Raw genomic sequence first — 7,419 nt, 5'->3', positions numbered from 1 at the left:
TATACAAATAACCCCTAAATGGTAAAGGTAATAAAATGACTCAGCACGCCCATTTCAGCTACAGATCTATAAACCATACCAAAAAACTGTGCTGAAAGTGTGCTCACAGGATTCATTATTAAAAAAAAAGTGTGCCGCCCCCGTTACTATACAAATAACCCCTAAATGGTAAGGGTAATAAAATGACTCAGCCCGCCCATTTCAGCTACAGATCTATAAACCATACCAAAAAACTGTGCTGAAAGTGTGCTCACAGGATTCATTAATAAAAAAAAGTGTGCCGCCCCCGTTACTTTACAAACAACCCCTAAATGGTAAGGGTAATAAAATGACCCAACCCACCCATTTCAGCTACAGATCTATAAACCATAACAAAAAACTGTGCTGAAAGTGTGCTCACAGGATTCATTATTAAAAAAAAGTGTGCCGCCCCCGTTACTTAACAAACATCCCCTAAATGGTAAGGGTAATAAAATGACCCAGCCCGCCCATTTCAGCTACAGATCTATAAACCATACCAAAAAACTGTGCTGAAAGTGTGCTCACAGGAACCATTAATTAAAAAAGTGTCCCCGCTACCAATCGTATGTAATTTAGCTACACATCATGGTGGAAGGAAAAAACAGCTACACATAGTCTGGATAGTCAAACTGCCTGCCACCCCAGCAGCTTGTAAACTATTTAAGTGCTTCAGAATTAATGATTAGCCATGGCCCAACTGCGACTTTAAATGTCATATTATTTTTGTTTTTAATTCAAATGTCAAGAAAATAAAAGTGTTAACATACGAAAAGGAGCATTATGTAACTTTTTTTATTTTGGTTTTAAACGAAAGGAATATTGTTTAACATATTTTAATACTAGCTGTACCCGCGGGCTTTGCTCCGTTTAACGTCACAAGTTAGCTCGTTCGCATGGCTCAATCACGTCCCGAGAGGTTCAGTCTGGGCCCCACTTAATAATTGAGGCCTTAAGCGATGAAGAGCTACTAAACCAGTACAGTACCGTATTTCTTTTGGGATGTCATCCAGGGAGCATTTCACGTTTGTTAACACCCCTACATCCATTCCACCGTTGTTAAACCTCTCTTCATCGCTTAAGGCCTCAATTATTAAGTGGGGCCCAGACTGAACCTCTCGGGACGTGATTGAGCCATGCGAACGAGCTAACTTGTGAAATTAAACGGAGCAAAGCCCGCGGGTACAGCTAGTATTAAAATATGTTAAACAATATTGCGGTACTCTGATAGAACATTCACACTTAGAGGAGTCGTCGTGTTCATACCTCCTGCAAACGACAATCACGTGGGGGTGGGACACTACATCATTAGCATTAAGAAATGACAATATTTGGGAGTTGTACGATGACCTTAGAGATAAAGTCATCACACGTTCTGAAAAAACAGAAGTAATTGTACATATTTTGTTGTACACAATCTAAGGTCAAAGTTTTTATAACACAATCCCACAACCAAGACTAATTTTGCACCAAATTTAAACCCATGAGTAAGTTGTATTCAATGACAATAATGTAAAATGTTGATAAAATAATACACAGGGAATCTAGTAGGAAACTATTTACTGAGAGGATAGGATGTATTTGTTAAAACTACATCAAGAATAATGGTTTTTTTCTAGGAAACAAGTTATTAACATCAAATTTTGTCTGTCATTATTTTCAAATCTTTATTCTATTTTTATAAACTGTTGTTGCTATTATGCGTGGTAGCGGTCACGACTCATGTGCGATAGCCTCTGCCATAAAATATTGTAAACAAATGTTATTCTGTTTAAAGTTCAAGAAGGATACCACTTTAATTGATTACCACTACCGGTAACTATACATTTCAAAAGGAAAAATATATTTTTTGCACTCGAAAAAGAACCTTAGACACTCGTTTTAACTTAGTACTTTTTATTTCCCATCAAACGAAATGCCTCTAGCATAGAAAAGTACACTAGTTCTGTTCAAAACATAAACCAACATGCATACACTTGGGAAATATTTTTTTTATATACAAAGCCAGGCGGCCAGGCACATTCCACCATAAATTTGAACAGATTAATTGTTATCTTTACTTTACGAAGAATTCTTCTAAAACTAGCAAGCTTATATTTTACTGTAGCATACTCTAGTAATCTTGATAAATTTAAAAAATATTTATTTCAAACTTATACTCCTATAATTGTTTATTCCATGTTGTAGGGTACCAGTTTCTTGTCGTAAAAAATTTATTATGTACCCTAAATTACTATCGCTAGCCTGGATACATTTACCGAAACTGAATGCTGTGGTTTTAGACATTGACAAAATTATTAAATGCTAAGCTTTAACCCTTCTAAGGGAAGTATTGTATCCATGTTTAAGATTATGTTTGTTATAATAACTTGGTTATTTGCAGCAACTATACGAATAAATATATTCCCTTTATTCATGGGACTTAAGTTTTTTATTGAAACCTTTTATTCTTTTCTATAATAATCATCTAAGTTATTGGCTTACAATTCCTATGCAAAATTAGGGTGTGCTAAATCAATTAAATTGGCGTTAATCAACAAATAATGCATACACAGAGTAAGATAAAAGTAGTTCAAAGAAGGAAGTAGGCCTACAAAAATCTCACGATGGTGTAGACAGGATTCTTCATTTTATTACTCTTGCCAATTAGGGGTTATTTTTTTACTAACGGGGCGGCACGCTTTTTTTTATTAATGATTCCTGTGAGCACACTTTCAGCACAGTTTTTTGGTATGGTTTACAGATCTATAGCTGAAATGGGCGGGCTGGGTCATTTTATTATACCCTTACCATTTAGGGGTTATTTGTAAAGTAACGGGGGCGGCACACTTTTTTTTATTAATGATTCCTGTGAGCACACTTTTAGCACAGTTTTTTGGCATGGTTTTTAGATCTGTAGCTGAAATGGGCGGGCTGGGTCATTTTATTACCCTTACCATTTAGGGGTTGTTTGTATAGTAACGGGGGCGGCACACTTTTTTTTATTAATGATTCCTGTGAGCACACTTTCAGCACAGTTTTTTGGTATGGTTTATAGATCTGTAGCTGAAATGGGCGGGCCAGTCGTGATTCTGGCCCGCCCAAATACAATTGATTATATCATAATTATTATAAGAGCACACTTTTTTTTAATAACAGTTATAAAGAGCACACTTTTAGCACACTTTTTTGTATACATTAAAAAAAAGTGTGCTGGAATGGGCGGGCCAGCTTTACGTCACTATCGAATATAGTAAATCGATTGGCTTCCATAGCGCCAACCAACCATCGAAGTATATAGTGTTATATACTTCGCTGCAACCAACCAACCAAAACGTAAACAAACAAGTTTGGGCGTTTTCACATTACACTGCAACAGCAACAGCACGGCAACGGCAGGGGTCCTTACACACTTGACAGCAACGACACAAGAGCATAGCACAACAATTTTTACTGCAGTCAGTGCAGCCAGCTTTTAGATTTGGTGGAAGCAACATGGCTGACTTTAATCGAAGATTATATTTGTTGTACTTAAGACGTAAGCGTCGGTCAGAAAGAAAGTGGTGGGTTTACCCTGTTTTGAAAGTACGGTATGTTGATGGTGCTTATTAGTACAATTTATTTGAGAAGTTAATTTGTGATCCTAAGAAATTTTTCAATATCTTTCGTATGAGTAAACCAACCTTTGATTATTTAATGACAAACATGACTTAAAACTTGAACTTGTACTCAGGCCAGGGTTGTGCTGTACTGACACTGACTGAGACTACTGACAGACGGTGACTGCACGGCAACAGCGACGTCGGGGAGCCAGCAGCTCGCCAGCATGTCACGTCACGTCGCCAGCACTTCACCGTCACAGCACCAGTGTGTACGCTCTCATATGATAACATTACCGACGTCGACGGGCCAGCGCTGTGCTGGCGACGTGCTTTGTAGTGTGAAAACGCCCTTTAGCTGCTAACTCATGTTTTCCAATTTTTATTTTATTTAAGGGTGTCCATAAAAAATACTAAAATGAAGAAAAAAGGTTTTTGGGAAGGTATGTCCGAAAATGCATATTTACCCAGATATCCGCCATTTTGTTTTTTATACAAATTTATTTTCATCTGTGAAGTTTTTTAATCGATGATTATGAAATTTGGTAAACATGTTACCATACTAAGACCTATAATAGAAAAAATAATAAAGTTGTTCCGATTGTAAATTTCAAAATGGTGGCCGTTTAAATTTTTCTAACTTAAATAACTCAAAAAAAGCTAAGTCTATGAAAAATGTCAAGAATAATTTTTTTAGCATTTTTAATTTCCTATCAAACGATACCAAGATCAAAAAGATCGGACAAAAGATAACTGGAATATAAAGATTTTTGTGTAAAAATATGGCAAAAATTAAGGTTTCCCCGACTAACTTTGATGATTTTACTTTACTTCCACCGGGAACGCGCCAAGGCGCCACCACGTCAACCCGCCACCAAGTCAACCCGCCATCAAAAAGAAGAAGAAGTTTGAGGTGGTGGGTTGACGTGGTGGCTCGTTGTCGGGGTGGCACGTTGACTCTAGCGGGCACGACAACCCGCCACCTCGGAAAAATGTGTGGTGGCGGGTTGTCGAGGTGGCACGTTGTCCTGGTGGTGCTTAGACGTGTTCATACACGTCAACCAGCCACCTCTTTAGTGTGTCGGGTTGACGTGGTGGCTGGTTGACGTCTACGTGCGAGGTGGCGGGTTGACGATACCGAACATTGAGCGTACTCGACAACCCGCCACCTCATAAAATAGTGATGGTGGGTTGACGTGGTGGCACGTTGTCTCTTACATGCGAGGTGGCGGGTTGACGAGAGTTAACATGGGGCGTACACGACAACCCGCCATCTTTGTTGGCAAAAGCCGCTGTTGTCTGCTGTGTATTATATAATGCATAACTTTTTGCAGTTTACCTGGACATGTGTTATCTAGTTAACTGTTAAGTTAACTAGACATTAGTTATTGTGAATACATTACTTTTCAAATCGTTTTCCTAAAAAGATCTGCCATAGAAATAAAGTACATGCGCATCCACGCAAGACAATTTTTCCTTTTAATCAACGGTTATTGTTAAAAAAATTTTAAGATTAACTCACTACAAATTAACGAGGGTTATTCTAGAATTAAAATAACAATATTTTGTTATGTTTTCGCATATTTTTATTGAAGACAAAAACATGAAACTTAAATAATTTTGAAAAATAAGTTATTGGTTTCTTAGGATTTTTTGTTGGTGATACCTAATACCCATACTTGTTTTCTTTTTCAGCATTATGACAATGAATTACAAAATAAGTTACCTAACAACTTCATTAATTAATTAATTCACGTGTGTATGGCCTAAACAAAAATTATTAAAATGTATTGTTGATACAGAGTACAACAGACTAAAATGTACTTTGTGTGGAGTGCGCACCTGTTTTTCTATTTAGAAGAATTTGAGAAAGGATACAGAACTAGACTCGACCCAACCGGTAACGTACTTTGACCTCTGAGTCAAGGGTATTGCCCAGAGAAGTTTATACCAGACAGATATATTCCAAAAAACTCATTAGGAGATATCTTAAACCAAGATTTCTATTGAATTTATCATGTTCTGCTTGAAATTCCATTTCATGCTTCAGTTAATACCGTACTGTTACTTTAGTACTATATTTGGAGGCCACTTGTTTTCTAGAGGGATTTTTTTACCTAAGGCCAAAAATAACCACATAATTAGAAAGAACATACTTTACTTACTGTCCAAATTTGACATGATTGCAATTAGCGGTTTTTGAGTTCTGCTTCCCAGAAGGCAAGATTGAGTTGAATGCGTCACCGCCCCTAGCTGCCACATGAACTCCGCCGGAGTATGTATACTGCGCGCTGTGGTGGTTATGTTAGGTTGGGTTTCCTCGTTTCGATATGAATCGAACGATACCCCATGAGTGACGATACCTAAGATACAGGTGATGCACGCGCTCCGGCCATTGGTCAAAAACGACCTGACCTTGGGCTACTTGGAGGGGATTTGGCGATGGTGTCACTCATCTGGTATCATTCCATTCATAACGAAACTAAGAAAGTCCTACAAACATATTTATGATAACCCAACCTAAGATAACCGCCGCAGCACGCCGTATAAGGGTGGCCTCCGGATAATATCAAAGTACCATTAATACCGTACTCTTGGTACAATGGGTTCGGGCATTCCACTAATGTACTGTTGAAAATTGTATGAAATAATTTATTAATATTTAACAAAAGTATCTTTACTAACTAAACAAAATCTGTGTCTGTGTACAACTTGTAAACAAATCAAATATAAACAATAACAATAATCACATAATAATGACATCTGTCTATCCATCTATCATCTAATAAATCTATCTATACTATTATAAAGAAGAGGTGGTGTATGTGTGTTTGTATGAGATAAACTATAAGCTACTGAACCGATTGGACTAAAAATGGACAAAAATCAAGCTACCGCTCCGAGGATTAGAACTACCCCCCCCTTCGATATTGAACTAGTATCTGCTCCACGGGCTTTCAAAATTCTGAGGTGAGGGATTTTTAACTTATTTAATACGCAAGCAGGTTTTAGCGAATTTCCCATATAGGGAATAAGCTATTACCGTAGGTCTCATGGTAAGACCTAGACCCGGGACCGATTTAATTTTTCGTTTTGAGGTCCCCAGAGGCCAAAAACACCATCCGTTCAAATTCATATATATATATATATATATATATATATATATATTTATATATATATATTTATATATGTGTCCGTTAGCGCGATAACTCGAGCAAAATTGATCCGATTTTGATGAAATTTGGTACAAACGTGTAAACCTACATTTATTCGAACGAGTTCGCGAACCAGCATAATCGGACCATGGGATCAGGGGTTTATGGGGGGTTTTATGGGGTAAAAATGGGGTTTTATCATTTTTGACCCTAAAAACTTTAAATTTCTAAATTTCTCTCTAGACCATTTTGAAGAGCTTAAAAAAAATAATTTAGTATATTGAAGTTTTTTTGAACGTTCATTGACTACGGAGAAAATTAAAAAATTGTAAATTTAAAATTCCCATGTTATTCTAATGGAGAATAAATAAACTGTTCTAATTTGCTTGTTTATGGATATCTTAATCAAATTTGGCAATTTGGCTTATTTCATACTAAGCTATCAATATTTCAATTGAAAAAACACACCTCAACATCTTCCCCGTAGCAGCAAACCTAACTACTCACTAAAATTAATGTTATTTAAATAGGAAATAAATCTGAAAATTTATAGGGAATATTTTAGTAGAAATCAAGCCGGGTAAATGGGAATTCGCTTAGTATGCAGGTTTGCTGCGACGGGGGTATTTCTTTGACATTTACTCCTTCAAAACTACTAAGCCGGTTGG

Source organism: Macrosteles quadrilineatus, unplaced genomic scaffold (assembly GCF_028750875.1).
Source record: "Macrosteles quadrilineatus isolate MER2022 unplaced genomic scaffold, UCM_ALF_1.0 Scaffold_3__2_contigs__length_128488019, whole genome shotgun sequence".
Lineage (NCBI taxonomy): Eukaryota > Metazoa > Arthropoda > Insecta > Hemiptera > Cicadellidae > Macrosteles > Macrosteles quadrilineatus.
Note: the sequence above shows the minus strand (reverse complement) of the source record.